This window comes from Dreissena polymorpha, chromosome 7 (genome assembly GCF_020536995.1).
Source record: "Dreissena polymorpha isolate Duluth1 chromosome 7, UMN_Dpol_1.0, whole genome shotgun sequence".
NCBI classification, from domain to species: Eukaryota; Metazoa; Mollusca; class Bivalvia; order Myida; family Dreissenidae; genus Dreissena; species Dreissena polymorpha.
The window spans coordinates 18515267-18533858 of NC_068361.1; the positions used below are offsets into that span (position 1 = coordinate 18515267).

The 18592-nt window shown below is 35.9% G+C and overlaps 3 protein-coding genes across 6 annotated transcripts in view; 2 read left to right on the plus strand and 1 right to left on the minus strand.

Annotated features, from left to right (window-relative positions):
* The window catches only part of LOC127837785 (uncharacterized), a 605533-nt gene that overhangs the window by 39085 nt on the left and 547856 nt on the right, over positions 1-18592 (plus strand). The gene's annotated exons all lie outside the window — the stretch shown is intronic.
* The window catches only part of LOC127837806 (solute carrier family 49 member 4 homolog), a 583680-nt gene that overhangs the window by 4529 nt on the left and 560559 nt on the right, over positions 1-18592 (minus strand). The gene's annotated exons all lie outside the window — the stretch shown is intronic.
* The window catches only part of LOC127837799 (G-protein-signaling modulator 2-like), a 616832-nt gene continuing 614115 nt past the window's right edge, over positions 15876-18592 (plus strand). The window contains exon 1 of the mRNA XM_052365191.1: positions 15876-15986. The gene's annotated coding sequence lies outside the window, so the exon portion shown is untranslated. The remainder of the gene's footprint in view (positions 15987-18592) is intronic.

Here is an 18592-nt window from a genome sequence, read left to right on the forward strand (position 1 = left end):
GAAGCTTCCAAGACTGAACACAAATAAAATGTACCAGCGCCGCTTAAATACCGCTGTTGTCGGGATCGGCTCCCGGACACTTCCGGTACCTGGGGAGCCGCTCCCAGAGACATGTTCGCTGTTTCCAAAGACGACCGCACCATGCTTCTGGACGGCGATTCCATAGCCTGCCAACCGGGAACTTCCGGCGCCTGCGTTGTCCGCCCTTCGCAAGGGTTGTCGCTCGCCGATTTTGTTCGTCGGAGCGACTGCCCACATACCCGCGAGTGAGGGAGGCTACTCACCGATGCACTAAGAAGCCACGGGAATCAGCAACTGTTAAAGAACATTCATTCACATCCTCTGAATTGTCTTGATTAAAGGGGCCTTTTCGAAGATTTTGGCATGTTTTGAAGTTTGTCATTAAATGCTCTATATTGATTAATGTAAACATTGGATGTAAAAAGCTCCAGTAAAAAAATCAAGAATAAAATTTAAAAAAGGAAAAAAGTAGCCCGCAGCAGGGCTCGAACCTGTGACCTCCGGAGTAAAAACCAATTAGACCGCTCGGCCATCCTGCCAAGTATGTCTGGGAGACGTATTTTATACTTTATATGAGCAATCTTCGTAGTTTCACAAAATTAAACGACAACAACAGAACTCTCCTAATTATTCAATCGTTTCGCTTTTCAACGCTTTATAATTTTCAGGGTTTTAAATCGTCAAAAGATGCATATAATTTCTATATTAGACCATGGTAAATGTTCAGTATTACTGTTTCCTCACACATATCCTAACTAAAACGAAAATTTGCGAATCTGAAACAACTTATTTTCAAATGTGTCAATTTACCAAAACGTGAAAAGATCCCTTTAAATTCATTATTATATTTGCAGACCTCTTTTTTCAAACAATAGGGCCTTGTTAATGGTATTCAATGATCGAACATGACCCATTTGTGTGATAATCAAAATCACATGTATTACATCGAACATTTACCAATATACGATGTCTAGAAATGTCCATATGTCCAGCTTGCTCATTTTAAAAAGCAATAAAGCGTCTAGACTTGATAACATTGTATCTAGAATACTTAAACTGTGCGGTAATACCATTGCTAATTAAATTACTTCAATGATTATTGAACGTATTGAGAATGGAATTTTTCAGGACCAAATTAACACTTTCGCACAAAGGTTCAGATATTAGTCATGAAAACAAATGTGTAGACTTATTACCTCACTCCAAACCATTTAACAATCTTTGAAAAATACTTGAGAAATATTTGAGAGATACAATGCAATGAAAAACTAGATATGTTTTCTCTCAGATTTAACAACTAGGGCATGCAGATTTGTTTGTAAACAAAAGCGAGGGTATTGATGAAATACCGCGAGATAAGTCGACATACATGTTACGTACTTGATTTTGACCTTCGAATTAGGCGAACACAGATCATTAGAACTTTAAGAAGGTAAAGCATCACTACACGTATCGTCTATTTTCAATGTTAATAAATTCATAACAGACACAAGTTATACCTATAAATGGATAAAGAGATGCATTATCAGTTTAGACTTGACGGTTATAAAATATACAATATATGCATGCATGTAGATCTATATAGAATATTTACCAACCATGAACGTGTTAACAAGACTTACAATGAACACAATACATGTTACCTCAAATATGTGGGACTACAAGCTTATGCTGGCGACATTATTGTGATGATTTGGATAGAAACCAAGACGAATCCTTTCTTGAATGATGTATGTCCATTTAGAAACGTATACATAGAACTCATCGCACGAGAAATTACTTGGTCACCGCATCAAGTTTGAATGTACCGGTTAAGATAAAAGTGCGTATGACCGTACAATATCGTCGATATGGTCGGTGAGCAGGGTATTGACTTTAGAGTATTTGAGCGGCAGGCAGTCCGATTAACAAAGTGTGGTTGGTACACGCTCTTCTCACCGAGACGACCCGGGTTCAATCTCCGATCCAGTAATCATATGCTCTTGGTTAGTAGTCACAATACCGGGCAGTTGGGGTCTCCTCCGGGTACTCCGACTATCACCTACAACACCAAAATTGACAATCTGTCAGTAACGACGAAATAGCTGGATACTGCAATTACCGGTATAACACTATTCGTCACAACTTTGGTGAGTCTAGTAATTAAGCTACTTAGGTACACGTATGGATGCGAGAACACACGCTGGATCCACCCATTATTAAACCTCAAACTTCGAAATGAACACACACACGTTCAATCAGCAAGCAATTTACTACTCATCAGCGATTTTTTTAAATTTATTTCCAGAAGAGTGTTTGGTAAGTCGAAACAACCATACACATGGTCCCGAGAGGACGTGGAGAGTATTTTCTGGAATGTGGCGAGAACGTGGGTATGTGGCGACGTTATGAGCATGCGCACTACTACCGTTATTAGTCTAAAATTTCGGACACTAAAAAATAATTTTAAAAAGTCGTGACCGAAAATGTAGATACGGTAAATATTCAAAAAATGAAGGTGTCCGAAAATTTAGAGACATTAAATGTCCGAAAATTATAATGATATTGAAATAAAACCAATAACTAAAATCACAATAGTGTTTCTACGTTGAAATAAATACAACTTCAAAGCTTTCTAACTCTTGCCTGAAATGATACAGAACAAAAAAGTCAAATCATTAAACATACTGCTTCTTTAATAGGAATAATTTAAAAGGCTGTTGGGTGAAGCGATTGTTTTCTGCCGGCATACACGGTTATTTAGCCAATTACGCAAATGTTAAACGAAAACGCGCATGTCCGAAAATTAAGAGTCACGAAAAATAATTATTTTGGACAAAAAGGACGTGTACGAAAATTTACAGTAATTACGGTAAACGGAGATGACCTTCAAGAACATGTACGTATTGCGAACCTTATAGAGATCGCATTCACATATTAAAGACATTAAAGAGGAACATGGTAAAGAATTCCTGGGTTCATGGTCGACTTTTTCGTGCACTGATGTTTGTGCGGCGTAACTTATGGATATGCACCGCTTACTTTGTACGCCAGTAGTCAATACAATGCAGTATTTAACTATATATGAGCCTCGCTCTGGGTAAACAGGGACTGTGTGTATGATGTCGTCGCAGATTGACCTAGCAGGGACGAAACTCTACGCTTTTAAGGTGTTTATAGTTTAATGGAAAACTAATTTTGTCCATGTATTGCTATTTCCTAGGTCTGATTGAACAGCTGTAATGTGAGCATGCAATTGTTAACGTAATCCACACCGCATATGTTTGATACCTTGGTATACAGAATTGAAAAATGAAATCCAAGCAGAAATATCAAACACCTTTACAGCCTGGTCTAAAACTGCCATAGCGAATGATTACCTAGCCCTCTGCCTATTGGTGACAGATACTTAGCTGATATAACAGTTTGAGTTCAGTCGTGAACCTAGTTATCATGGAAAATTGTAGACGCTTTCAAAGAAAACTGGGCTTAGTGCGTGTGCGTTAAATGTCATCCTCACACGATCATCAGGGACAAGACTATCCGTAAACACCGGGCTGTCGTTTAGAAGCTACCTACCATAAACGATAAATTTCGTTTAATCTAAAAGTGTCGTCCCTGATTAGTCTGTGCGGACTGGAAGATTCTAATAACTTTACTACGTGTAGTGTTAATCAGATCTCGGTTCACAATATTATCTATTCTTACCGCTTGTGTTGGTGTTGTTACAGACAATTATTTCAAAACGATTTTGCGAGGCACAAACCATTTATTAAATACAAACCTGTGCCAAAGATATGGATTTCAGTAATGCATTTGATATATTCTACATGTGACAAAGTGGTGGACTTCAATAATGCACTTATTTGTATCAATCCTGATATTTATAAAAGCCTTACAGACATGTGTGATTGTGTGTATGACATAGCTTGAGGTACAAATTGGTGTAGTGTCGCCGATTCGACATGTAGATTGTACTGTGTCTAACCTGCCGTAGCAAACAGCATGGATGATTATGTTGAAGCAAGTCGTATTTTACAGACTGTTTTAAGCAAAAAAGCATCAATTAAGACTCAATGTTATTCGTCTTTGATACAGGTGTGTTTCGTCGTGAAAGCGTCTTATACGACATGTTGCACAACATGTCAATAATATATATAATTTTCTGGGTGTATGTAACGGATAATCATTATTTTCGGACAAGAAGTGTTTTTTCAGGGTCGTGATTTTTTCTCCTTTTAGCTGATTTCCTCCCTTTGCATGTCAAACTTAGTTTACAAATAGTAATTTAACTTAACTTGATCTGTATAGGAATGAAGAGTTTTCTTGAACACTGTAAGGGGGTTTTTGGCTTTTATATTAATCAGGCCAACCTTAGAATACGGATCATGTGTTTGGTCCCCTCACCTAAAAAAACATATTAAGTTAATTGAAGATGTTCAAAGAAGAGCAACTAAACTTGTGCCATTGGTGGCACATCTACCAAACGACCAATGACTTCGAAAGTGTGGACAAGTCACACTTGAGTACAGAAGGGACAGGGCAGATATGATCCAAATTTTCAAATCTTTACGTAAGCTGGATGATTTAAAATAGGAAAAATTGTTCGATCTGGCTAAGGATAATCTTAGTGGTCATCACTTGAAACTAAGGGGCAAGAATTCCAAAAGTAATGTAAGACTAAACACTTTTAGTCAAAGATCAATGCATTACTGGAACAGTTTGGAAGAATCAACAATAGCTGCCACAAGTGTTAATCAATTTAAATCGTTGCTCAATTCTGAGAAAGGAACATTAAGAAGTTTAACCCGTCTGTAAATTAAGTTAAATTAACAATTAAACTTTACTAAGCGCACTCTAGAGAAGTTTTAACAAAATAGTATATATCAGAGAGAGATTCTAAAAAAGAGACCATTTATCAGAGGGGCCATTACAGCATAGCTAAATTACGGCCCAACAGTCCAGGTATCCAGGTATCTCCTCTGAGCCTTATGCAGTTCTTAAATCAAAACTCTGGTTTAGTTGTTTAGTTGTTTCTGTTCATCAATCATACATGCCAGACGTCCTGATCTTGGCAGGTCAGTCCCACTTTTGTCCCTGCGTCCCGATATGAGACAATTTGCCCTGATGGGCATTTGTAAAAAACAACATGCGTTCTATAAATTCACAATAAAATTCGCTATTCAAACTTTGTCTGACTTAAATTTACATCGCTTATCCCTTTCTTGCCCCCTATTGAGAAACTATTTCTACTATGCGAGTTATTACACCTTGTCAGCAATTTGATAGGTAATTTGTGATTTTATGATGAATAAACACCATGTGGTCTGGATAAACGGTGTCGCTTATTGCTATCGATAGATGCAACATAGTAAAATAAAAGCCAACTGCTTTTGCATAACATGTAATCATCAAATCCAGTCATTCTGTTATGAGGTATTCAGTATATTATACCACCTGAGCCTTAAAAACATGTCAGATTTTGTAAATCAAACAAATTGAGTGCTGACCAATACAAATTTATTTTTCACATAAATTTACTATTTTAAACTGATTTTCAGAAAATACTTTGTGCATATTGCATCAATCTAAATTTAGAGTTAATTGATAATTGGTTAAATAAGAACAGTTCACGAAACGTGTTGTGTTTATGAAGTTCATGAACACATTTATGGTCATAATTTGCCAAAAATTATGAGTTTTTGTAAGTAAAATACATGTACTGGGTGCTGACTAATTTAAACGCAAGTGAAATGATTGATCGCTTAAATTGTCCCGCTTTTGTCAATTTCCGTCTTTTTTATGAATTGTCCTGATTTGCACTTGAAAATTTCTGGCATGTGAGTCAGCAATACAAAAACTTAGATATAAAGATTTAGATTCCATATTGTCAACGATTATTCCATGTAATAATAATCTTTTGATGGAAATGTTAAAAACCCAAAGAACTCTTCATAGATTTAATTCAAGGTTCATGTTAGTGACAAGGTTGGGTGTGTTAAAGCTTATGTCATAAACATTTTATCCTTCGATTTCGGGTACAGTTTTTTTGTTGCACAAATAAAGCGTGATTGAAATACAAGCCTAGGGAGAATCAGTAAAATCGAGGACCAAACTTGATATTTCATGTTAGAAATGAAAGTCAGATAATAAAATAATTTTTTATGATATAGGATTTACTTTTGATCTACAACATACTGGATTGATAAGTACTTTATTTTTAAGCGCCACAAACATAGTTGAAATATTGATCGTAACTTTTCATGTTTGCAGATCATATTTGTTTTCATTTATGTCATGAAACAGTAGAGACATTTGTAAAATGTCCCTGAAACACTGTAAAAATGTTTAAACAAACGTTTATGACTCTGTCACTGGTTTGATATGTTATAACATTTGACTGATACTGTAAAGTTAGAACCATGGACTAGCGTATATTTAGTTCATATGACGTCAAAAAACCATCAATATGTCACATTTAAAATTTAAAAAAAAAGGAACTTAACTTGTTTTGGAAATTTTCATTCAAATGAACATTTCTGTTATAAACAACTCCACAGCCTTTAGATTCTCTATATCTCATTTATTGAGCATATAAATTTTATTATCACATGCCATACCTTGTTTCCTATGTAATATAACCATTACATATATATTTTTATCTTACACATGTGTAATATACTTTTTAAGCGTTTTCATAGGCTTAGTTTTTGTTTATTGCCCAATCGCTCTTTGCTATTATGCTGAAATGACGTTGCAAGTCAAATGACATCACGAAATGTGAACAACATTTGGGTTTTATCATTATGTTTGCCTGAATATTTATTTATTTTGCTCATTTAAAAGCATGTGATAAAACAGATCTGACGCTCATTGCCATATCATACCATAATTGATTAAACTCGTCCAGGAAATTTGTTAGTACCATAAGCTTGCTTAAGGCTCCATTACAAACAAAATTCCTGAATTCTTTTAATAAAATATGGTATGATTATGGCAACTCCAAGTCTCGTGCAAGATCCTATATATATGAATGATGCACATGATAGAGCTATGTATTGTAATATATACAGGATTGTTTATTTCTAGAACAAGAAAGCGCTGTATGCAGTTGTCTGTGAAGTGTTGAAGAATGCCCCCATATTGAAGCAGATTGCTGGCAAGTGTGAGGGTTTCCTGAGAGAAAAGCAACTTAAACATGACGAACACTTGGCCTTGGTGCTGCTGTATGAACACATGTTTGGTAGGGGAGTGCGAGGCAGATTCAAGGTACATAGAGAATTGAGGGCCATTCCAATAGCTTGTCTGCCAGTTGCAATTTAAGCAATTTATTATTTAATATTTTGTCTGCAAACATTGCAATAAAAATTGATTAAAAAAGCGTAATTTACTTATTATTTATTTTGTTTACTTATTATTTATTTTTAAAAACTGGTCCAGTTTTTTATTTCAGATTTCTTATTGTTCTTAATAATATATTGATTAAATTTAGCATGGCAAAGGCAGTGTACAGAGCCACAAGTGCTAGTATTTCTTTCCTATGTTCATAAGCTGGTATTCATAAGCAACAGTAAATTTCCATTTTTTACGTTATTCATATTTTCCTATAAACCAAATGAAAGCATTCAACATAAAGTTGTGCTTTTAAATGTAACTATGATACAACTATTATAGATTTAACCAGATTTATACATTATATTTGTTTTGGATGTTTTTTAACTTGCATGTCAGTGTGTAAGCATACACTTGTAATGTTAATTCTCAGTTTGATGACTTAATTGCTTGTCAAAAAAAAGGTTGCATGACTTGGCATCACGCAGTGTGGTTGAATGACTGCATGTACGCAGTGTTCTCCAGAAGTATTGGCAGCCAACAACTTTACAGGTTACTTACAATTTTGGCCACCAAAGTATAAATTCAAAAATGCCTGTTTTAGTTCTCAGTTGCTGACTACTTCAAAAATATGCCTGGCTACTCAATTGTTTATTGAAAACTCTAACATAAGGTGACCATTGATGTTGAAATTCAGGTGATTATGGTGAGACACAAGACAGGTCTTCATGCAGCATGTGAGAGACTGAAGATAGAAGCAGGGGTTAGTGATCTCAAACAGCTCTTAACAAATACACAACCTGAAGGTAATGCACATGTAAATATAATTGATTATAGACAGATCAGGATTTCACCTTGCTATTTTAATGGGAGTCTAGAAAGCAAAAGTTTGCAAGAAAACTTGTTTCAAAGTTCTTTTTTCTTAATGTGTTAAAGTTATTCAAGGTTTTCATATAACAATACATAAAGTAGGCCAAAGTCCCAAGACGAAGTGGACTAAGTAAGCATACAGTTAATCAAACCCCATTATACAAATGAATAATTGAGTTGAACCCTGTTAGAGGGAGGCATTTTCCTCAGCTGAGATGGTTTTTATGCCCCCGGTAGGTAGGCATATAGCAGTTGAACTGTCAGCCCGTCTGTCTGTCTGTGTGTCCGTCCGAAAACTTTAACATTGGCCATAACTGTTGCAATATTGAAGATGGCAACTTGATATTTGGCATGCATGTGTATCTCATGAAGCTGCACATTTTGAGTGTTGAAAGGTCAAGGTCATCCTTCAAGGTTAAAGGTCACAAAACTAAATCCAAGGGAAGTAACAAGCTTTAAAGGGAGATAATTTCTATTATATATCATTTGGCAGGTACAGATCAACTTCATAAGGGAAGTAATACTTGTTTAAAGGATATAATAAAAAAAACAAATTTCAAGGTCAAAAGTCAAAAAATACAATCCAAGGGAAGTAATAAGCTATAAAAGGGAGATAATTTCTAAATCTGCCAAATTATAAATTTACATTTTATTTCAAAGCGGCGCAATAGGGGGCATTGCGTTTCTGACGAACACATCTCTTGTTACCCCCTACTTTTATATTCAAGTGTGATGACTTTGTAATATTGCTTATGGTTTAAATATTTTTGACATTAGTGGAAGGGTCTATTTTTTCTGCTGCAGAAATTTTTTGAGCTTATTCATGATTTGAGTGCTGGCATGGGGCTTGTTAAATTTCAGTGACTGTTTTTAGCTCACATGAGCACAACGTGCTCATGGTGAGCTTTTGTGATCGCCTATTGTCCGTCGTCCGTTGTCCATTGTGCGGCGTCAACATTAACCTTGTTAACTCTCTAGAGGCCACAGTTATTGTCCAATCTTCATGAAATTTGGTCAGAAGATTGGTCTCAATGATATCTTGGATGAGTTTTAAAATGGTTACGTTTGCTTGAAAAACATTTCCGCCAAAAGGCAGGGCATTTTTCCTTTTATGGCTATAAATGGCTATAGTAAAGTCTTGTTTACACTCTAGAGGCCACATTTTTTGTCTGATTTTCATGAAACTTGGTCAGAAGATTCATCCCAATAATATCTTGGACGAGATCGAACATGATGCTGGTTGGTTGAAAAACATGGCCACCAGGGGGCGGGGCATTTTTCCTTATAAGGCTTTTGTAAAAACTTGTTAACACTCTAGAGGCCACATTTATTTTCCAATCTTCATGAAATTTGGTCAGAAGATTGGTCTCAATGATATCTTGGATGAGTTTTAAAATGGTAACCTTTGCTTGAAAAACATGGCCGCCAAGGGGCTGGGCGTTTTTCCTTATATGGCTATAGTAAAATTTTGTTAACACTCTAGAGGCCACATTTATTATCCAATCTTCATGAAACTTGGTCAGAAGATTTATACAAATACTATCTTGGACAAGTTCGAAAATGATAACGGTTGGTTGAAAACCATGGCCGTCAGGAGGTGGGGCATTTTTCCATACATGGCTATTTTATAATAAAACCTTGTTAACACTCTAGAGGCAACATTTATTTTCCGATCTTCATGAAACTTTGTCAGAAGATTTGTCCCAGTGATATCTCGGATGAGTTCAAAAAATTGTTTTGGTTTCTTTAAAAACATGGCCACCAGGGGGCGGGGCATTTTTCCTTAAAAGGCTATATATGGCTTCTGTGAAACCTTGTTAACACTTTCGAGGCCACATTTATTGTCCGATCTTCATGAAACTCGGTCAGAAGATTCATCCCAATAATATCTTGGACGAGTTAAAAAATGATGCCGGTTGGTTGAAAAACATGGCCACCACGGGGGCGGGGCATTTTTTTCTTATATGGCTATTGTTAAACCTCGCGAACACTCTAGAGGTCACATTTATTTGCTGCTCATCATGCAACTTAGTCAGAAGATTTTTCCCAATGATATCTTGGATGAGTTCGAAAATGGTTTTGGTTGTTTTAAAAACATGGCCACCAGGAGCGGGGCATTTTTCCTTATATGGCTATACATGTATATGGCTGTAGTAAAACCTTGTTAACACTCTCGAGGCAACATTTATTGTCAAATCTTCATAAATTTTGGTCAGAAGATTGGTCTAAATGATATCTTGGATGAGTTCGAAAATAACTATGTTTGCTTGAAAAACATGGCTTCAAAGGGGCGGGGCATTTTTCCTTTTTCCTTATATGGCTATAGTAAAATCTTGTTAACACTCTAGAGGCCACATTTACTGTCCGATCTTCTTGAAACTTGGTCAGAAGATTCATCTACATAATATCTTGGACGAGTTCAAAGATGATGCCGGTTGGTTGAAAAACATGGCTGCCAGGGGGCGGGGCATTTTTCCCTATATGGTTATAGTAAAACCTTGTTACATGTAACACTCTAGAGACCACATTTATTTTCCGATCTTCATGAAACTTGGTTAGAAGATTTGTCCCAAAAATATTTTGTTATCTCAGGTGAGCAACTTTAGGCCTTTCAGGCCCTATTGTTATATTTCAGACTCTTTACCCAAGTATGTCCGTATCAATACATTGAAAAGTGACCTTACAACTGTGAAGAAAGCCTTTGATGCCAAGTACAAGTTCCAGTGTATGGACCTTCAAGATTTCAGGTAATTGCATTTCATCTTTTTTAATGTACATTGTACACAGATATTTTCTTTTTGCTCACTTAAATTAATTTAAAGAACATATGACATTGCTGAGTTGAATTTAATTTGTTTCAGTATTTCTGCTTTGATATGGTTCATTGTTAAATGTGTCACACTTTTCTGAGTATACTTCAAAAGAACCAAATGTAAAATATTGTGTAAGGAGGAATATTAAGCATTTTTGTTTAGCTTCTTTATAAAGTGCTATATATTCTATATGCTATATATTGTATAGAATAAGAGGATATTGTAGAAAATGTTAAATTATTAAGTCTTCAAAAGTGTCGTAAAGTTTTCAACAACTCCATCTGTGGAGTTTAGATATTAATGTTTTTTTAAGTTATTATGGAGAGGATTCAATATATATTAGTGTAGTAATTGACCTAGTTTTCCATTTCTTAGCACAATGCTCCGGTTCCTGCTTTAGTAGATGATGATCTGCTGGAATTTCTCTGGTGGTCTGTCTTAGCATACATGAATGGCTCTATAATTCTGCAGGATAAGGTTAGAACATCAGCTTAAAACCATAACCACTGATATACACATGTTAACCCTTAACCACTTATATTACGCATTTTAACTCTTTTCCACTTTTAAACACATTTGAATCCTTAACTACATATACGCATTTTAACACTTTACAACTTATATACACATTTTAACCCTTTACCACTTGTATACACATTTTAACCCTTTACAACTTATATACACATTTTAACCCTTTACCACTTATATAAACATTTTAATCCTTTACCACTTATATACACATTTAAACCTTTACCACTTGAATACACATTTTAACCCTTTACCACTTGTATACACATTTTAACCCTTTACCACTTGTATACACATTTTAACCCTTTACCACTTGTATACACATGTTAACCCTTTACCACTTGTATACACATTTTAACCCTTTACCACTTGTATACACATTTTAACCCTTTACCACTTGTATACACATTTTAACCCTTTACCACTTTTATACACATTTTGACACTGTTGTAGCCCCTTTGAAAAGCAAAATTTAATTAAAGAGCTTTTTCTTACTAGATACAAGTTTTCAAGGCTTCATTTCCAACCCTATGATATTGATGAGCATCAAGCAGCATAAAACCTGAACAGCCTGGTTTCATATAGCCATCTTTACTTTGGTTTTAAGCAGGAAAGGATTACTGAGATTTAAAACTCTGGGTCAGGTGTCAGGTTTGGAACTTATTTAAAGTGGTTTAAATCTCCATTGATATGCATAAACTATTCCAAGTTGATGGCCAGTTTAATCCTTTGTTGCGTTTGTTGTACTTGTGTCCTGATTGTTATCTGTGTTGTGTGTCTGATTGTTTTGCACTTGGTTTATCTTCGTACAATCCATTAATGGACATCGTTTTGGAAAAAACTATGCTTAATGCATGTTTACAAGGGACAGTGCTTTGTGTCTCTCCTGGAGACTTCCTGTGATTTTTATTAGCTCCACTGGCCAGAGGCAAGCGGGGCTTATGTCATGGTCCTGTGTCCGTCGTGCATGCGTGTGTCCATGCGTGCGTTAACTTTTCCTTAAAACATCTTCTCCTAAACTGCTGGTCCATTTCTGATGAAATTTCGCAGGAATGTTTCTGGGGTGAACCTCTTTCAAATTTGTTCAAATTATGCCCATGGGGTCAAATTTGACCCTGCCCCGGGGGTCACAAAAATGAAAATTTGCTTATATAAGGCCTATTTTATGAAAACTTTAAAAATCATCTCGTCCTTAACCATTGGGCCTAGGGCTATCAAATTTGGTATGTAGAGACATCTTATAGTCCTCTACCAAATTTCTCCAAATTATGCCCCTGGGGCCAAATTTGACCATGCCCGGAGGTCACAAAATTGAACATATACTTATATAAGGCCTATTTGTGAAAACTTTAAAAATCATCTCGTCCATAACCATTGGGCCAAGGGCTACCAAATTTAGTAAGTAGAGACATCTTATAGTTCTCTTACAAATTTGTTCAAATTATGCCCCTGGGGTCAAATTTGACCCTGCCCCAGGAGTCACAAAATTGAACATATACTTATTTAAGGCCTATTTTGTGTTAACTTTAAAAATCATCTCGTCCATAACCATTGGGCCTAGGGCTATAAAATTTGGTATGTAGAGAAATCTAATAGTCCTCTACTAAATTCCTACAAATTATGACCCTGGGGTCAAATTTTACCCTGCCCCGCGGTGGTCACAAAATTGAACATATGCTTATATAAGGCCTATTTTGTGAAAACTTTAAAAATCATCTTGTCCATAATCATTGGGCTTAGGGCTATCAAATTTGGTATGAAGAGACAACTTATAGTCCTCTTCTAATTTTTTTTCAAATTATGCCCCTGGGGTCAAATGTTACTCTGCCCCGGGGGTCACAAAATTGAACATATGCTTATATAAGGCCTATTTTGTGAAAACTTTAAAAATCATCTCGTCCATTACCATTGGGCCTAGGGCTATCACATTTGGTATGTAGAGACATCTAATAGTCCTCTACCAAATTTGTACAAATTATTCCCCTGGGGTCAAATTTGACCCTGCCCTGGGGGTCACAAAATTGAACATATGCTGATATAAGGCCTATTTTGTGAAAACTTTAAAAATCATCTCGTCCATAACCATTGGGCCTAGGGCTATCAAATTTTGTATGTAGAGACATCTAATAGTTCTCTACCAAATTTTTTCAAATTATGCCCCTGGGATCAAATTTGACCCTGCCCCGGGGTCACAAAATTGAACATATGCTTATATAAGGCCTATTTTGTGAAAACTTTAAAAATCATCTCGTCCATAACCATTGGGCCTAGGGCTTATAAATTTGGTATGTAGAGACATCTAATAGTCCTGTACCAATTTTTTTAAAATTATGCCCCTGGGGTCAAATTTGACACTGCCCTGGGGGTCACAAAATTGAACATATGCTTATATAGGGTCTATATTGTGAAAACTTTAAAAATCTACTTGTCCATAACCATTGGGCCTAGGGCTACCAAATTTGGTATGTAGTGACATCTAAGAGTCCTCTACCAAGTTTTTTGTTAAATTATTCCCCTGGAGTCAAGTTTGACCCTGCCCAGAGGATCACAAAATTGAACATATGCTTATATAAGGCCTATTTTGTGAAAACTTTAAAAATCTACTTGTCCATAACTGTATAGAAAAAGGGCTACCAAATTTGGTATGTAGTGACATGTAATAGTTCTCTTCTTAGTTTGTTCAAATTATGCCCTTGGGGTCAAATTTAAAACTGCCCAGGGGGTCACAAAATTGAATATATGCTTATAAAGGTCTTATTTTTGAAAACTTTACAAATTTACTTGTCCATAAACATTGGGCATAGGGCTACCAAATTTGGTATGTAGTGACATCTTATAGTCCTCTACCAAGTTTGTTCAAATTATGCCCCTGGGGTCAAGTTTGACCCTGCCCCCGAGGGTCACAAAATTGAACATACGCTTATATAAGGGCTATTGTGGGAAAACTTTAAAAATCTTTTTGTCCATAACTGTATGGCATAGGGCTACCAAATTTGGTATGTAGTGACATCGTATAGTTCTCTACCAAGTTTGTTCAAATTATGCCCCTGGGGTCAAATTTAACCCTGACTGGGGGGTCACAGAACTGAACATGCACTTATATGGGGCCTATTTTGTGAAAACTTTAAAAATTTCTTGTCCATAACAATTGGGCCTAGGGCTACCAAATTTCGTATGTAGTGACATCTAATAAACCTCTACCAAATTTGTTCAAATAATGCCTCTGGGGTCAACTTTGACCCTGCCCTGGTGGGTCACAAAATTGAATAAACACTTATAAAGCGCCTATTTTGTTAAATCTTTAAAAATCTTCTTGTCAAAAACCATTCAGACTATGGCTACCAAATTTGGTATGCAGTAACATCTTATAGACCTCTACCAAGTTTGTTCAAATTATGCCCTTTGGGTCATATTTGACCCTGACCTGCGGGTCACAAAATTGAACATTATATACGCTTATATATTGCTTATTTTTTTTTAACTTTTAAAATATTCTTGTCCTTAACTCTAGGACCTAGGGCTACCATATTTTGTATGTACATGTAGTGAGATATAGTAGTCCTCTACAAAGTTTGCTCAAATTATGCCCCTGGGGTTAAATTTGACCAAGCCCAGGGGGTCACAAAAGTGTACATGTGCTTAAATAGGGCCTATATTTAAGTATTTGCACATGCAGAGAATATTTGTTTCAGCCTTTTTTCAGCAGTGGAGCGATACAGGGCCATCATGGCCCTCTTGTTTATAAAAAGTTGAAAGTTTCATCCCTGATTACATGAAGCCTTGGCAGATTGCTAATCCGAGACACACTTTGTTCACACTTATTAAACCCAGTTTAAACCAGTTTTCCAAAAAGTGACTTATAATATTAAATGACCTCACGATATTTTGAGATTCCTTTGCTGATGCAGTTTGAAGTCTATACATATGCATGACATTGTCTTATTCTACATTAAAATGGCTATTTTTTTCTTTAACTGTGGTATCTTTTTCAATAACTAATCAGATATTTTGAATGTTGGCATTCCTAAAAAACTGTAAAAGTTGAACTTTTTTTAGCTGAATAAGGCAAGCGGCTATTAATTTGCTTTCATTTTAGCAGAAATGTCATGTAAAATCAATGTTAAAGGTATAACAAATATATTTTAGTACTTCTTCTTTATTTCAATTAACAAGTTAAGTCATTTAAATACAGTACTAGTAGCTTAACAGGTAACTGAATTTATAACTTTTTTGTGTCCCTAATTTATTGACCAAAAATCAGATTATCTTCACTGGTTAATAATTAATATACCAAATATCAGATAAGCAAATCTTGTTTACACTGTAGGCTAGCTGTTTTCCTGCCCATGTGCTATCCCCACTCCCTGGCTCAATGGTGATAGACTGCTGTGCTGCCCCGGGCAACAAAACTACACACCTGGCAGCCATACTAAACAACAAAGGGTGAGAAGATATTCATATCAATAAACATCAGTACAGTCATGCTAAACAAATATGTGTGGGAATATATTTATCTTTATAAGCATTCTAATTTTTGAAGCATTGCATTAAACAAGGACTTAAACATTGCAATAGTTTAAAGTATCCGAATGTAGATTGAGAAATTGATATATATATATATATATATATATATATATATATATATTATATTAGCTACATAATTACATGAACTCTAAATCAAAACATATTTTTTTAAATAAATTAATCCATAAAAAAATCAGTGTTCTTTATAGCAATAGCAATAGCAAAAATTGCACTGCTAGATTTGGTATGGCAGGCCTTGAAGAATCTGCTCGACCGTCGCACATGCGAGTGAAGTTGATGGTCGGGCGAGAAAAGTTTGTTCAATACTCGACCGACCGGGCAAGTGCTGTTTTTTAAGTTGAGAACAAGGGCTGTTTGTAGAACATGCATGCCCCCCATATGGGCTGTCAGTTGTAGTGGCAGCCATTGTGTGATTACGTTTTTTGTCACTGTGACCTTGACCTTTGACCTAGTGACCTGAACAGCAATAGGGGTCATCTGCCAGTCATGATCAATGTACCTATGAAGTTTCATGATCCTAGGCGTAAGCATTCTTGAGTTTTCATCCGATAACTATTTTACTCTTTTGAGTCACTGTGACCTTGACCTTTGTCCTAGTGACCTGAAAATCAATAGGGGTCATCTGTCAGTCAAGATCAATGTCCCTATGAAGTTTCATGATCCTAGGTGCAAGCATTCTTGAGTTATCATCCCGAAACCATTTTTCTGTTTCAAGACACTGTGACCTTGACCTTTGATCTAATGACCTGAAAATCAATAGTGGTCATCTGAAAGTCATGATCAATGTACCTATGAAGTTTCATGATCCTAGACGTAAGTATTGTTGAGTTATCATCCGGACACCATTTTACTATTTAAAGTCACTGTGACCTTGACCTTTGACCTAGTGACCTGATAATCAATAGGGTTCATCTGCCAGTCATGATCAATGATCCTATGAAGTTTCATGAACTAGTTGTAGATGTTCTTGAGTCATTATCCGGAAACCATCTGGTGGGGACGGAGACCCCACGTCACCAGTACATAACATAATCTGCAAATGTGATCCTAAACTGCATCCAAGAACGAGTCACTGTGACCTTGACCTTTGATCTAGTGACCTCAAAATCAATAGGAGTCATCTGCCAGTCATGATCAATGTACTTATGAACTTTCATGATCCTAGGCCTAAGCGTTCTTGAGTTATCATCCAGAAACCATCTGGTGGACTGACGGACCGACCGACCTACCTACCGACTTACCGACATGTGCAAAAAAATATACCCCCTCTTCTTCGAAGGGGGGCATACATATTAATTCAGTTCCAGAACGCCTGCCACATCGATAGAAATTGCGAACAATTTTTCTAACGAACAAAAAATAGGTTAAGTACACAAAGAAACTGCACTTTTGTTTTGGCAATAAAAAATGACGTCACGGGCACAGTAAAAATAATTCTCAAATCGGCTGCGCTCTTTTCGTAGGTGTCAGTGCTCTTAGCTAATCGATTAAAAGTGAAAAAGCAGTTAATTAAATATATTGGTCATGCCGTGAAGAATAAAATTTCATTTTAATGTAAATATCAATAAAGAAATACATAACTGGTTAATTATAATACTTCTTATATTTAATTAAATATAAAGAGAAACAAAAATTATTAATAAACAGAATAATTCGTGATCAGAAGCCTTAGCCAAAATTTACCATTTTGTAATCATTTGTCAATCAAGCGTTACAGTCTTTCAGTAAAAGTTTGTCTGAAATATTAAAACTCAGCATGAAAAAGGGTTCTATTTAAAAATATCTGCAAGGTGAAGGAGACAGGGAACAGAAAAAAGGTCACGAAAACGAGAAGCGGAAAGTATTGAGAAAATGAAATAGGTGTAGAAAATGTAACGAAAGCAATTAAAATCCATCAGATAATGTAGTCAATTTGTTTGCAGTTTAGGGTCACTATGTCACGTAGGTAAAAAGGTTGATCATAACTATAACTATATATATATATATATATATATTGATGCAGGGCGAGTAATTAAAGTGAAGGGCGAGTGGATTGTCAGGCCTACTTGCCCTGCAGGTCGAGTGGCTCTGGAAAAATTCTTCAAGGCCTGTCAGGGGTTGAAGAATGCACTCGACCGCTCGCATATGCGAGTGAAGTTGACGGTCGGGCGAGTAAAATTTGTTAAATACTCGACCGACCGGGCGAGTGCTGTTATTAAGTTGAGAAATATAAATTCAGTTCCAGAACTCCTTCCACATCGATACAAATTGCGAACAATTTTTCGAACGAACAAAAAATACGTTTAGTACACTAAAAAACTGCACTTTCGTTTTGACAATGAAAAATGACGTCACGGGTACAGTAAAAATGATTCTCGAAATCGGCTGCGCTCTTTTTCTCGTTGTCAGTGCTCTTAGCTAATCGATTAAAAGTGAATAAAACTGTTAAATATATTGGTCATTCCGTGAATTTCAATGTAAATATCAATAAAACAATAATACACCACTGGTTAATTATAATACTT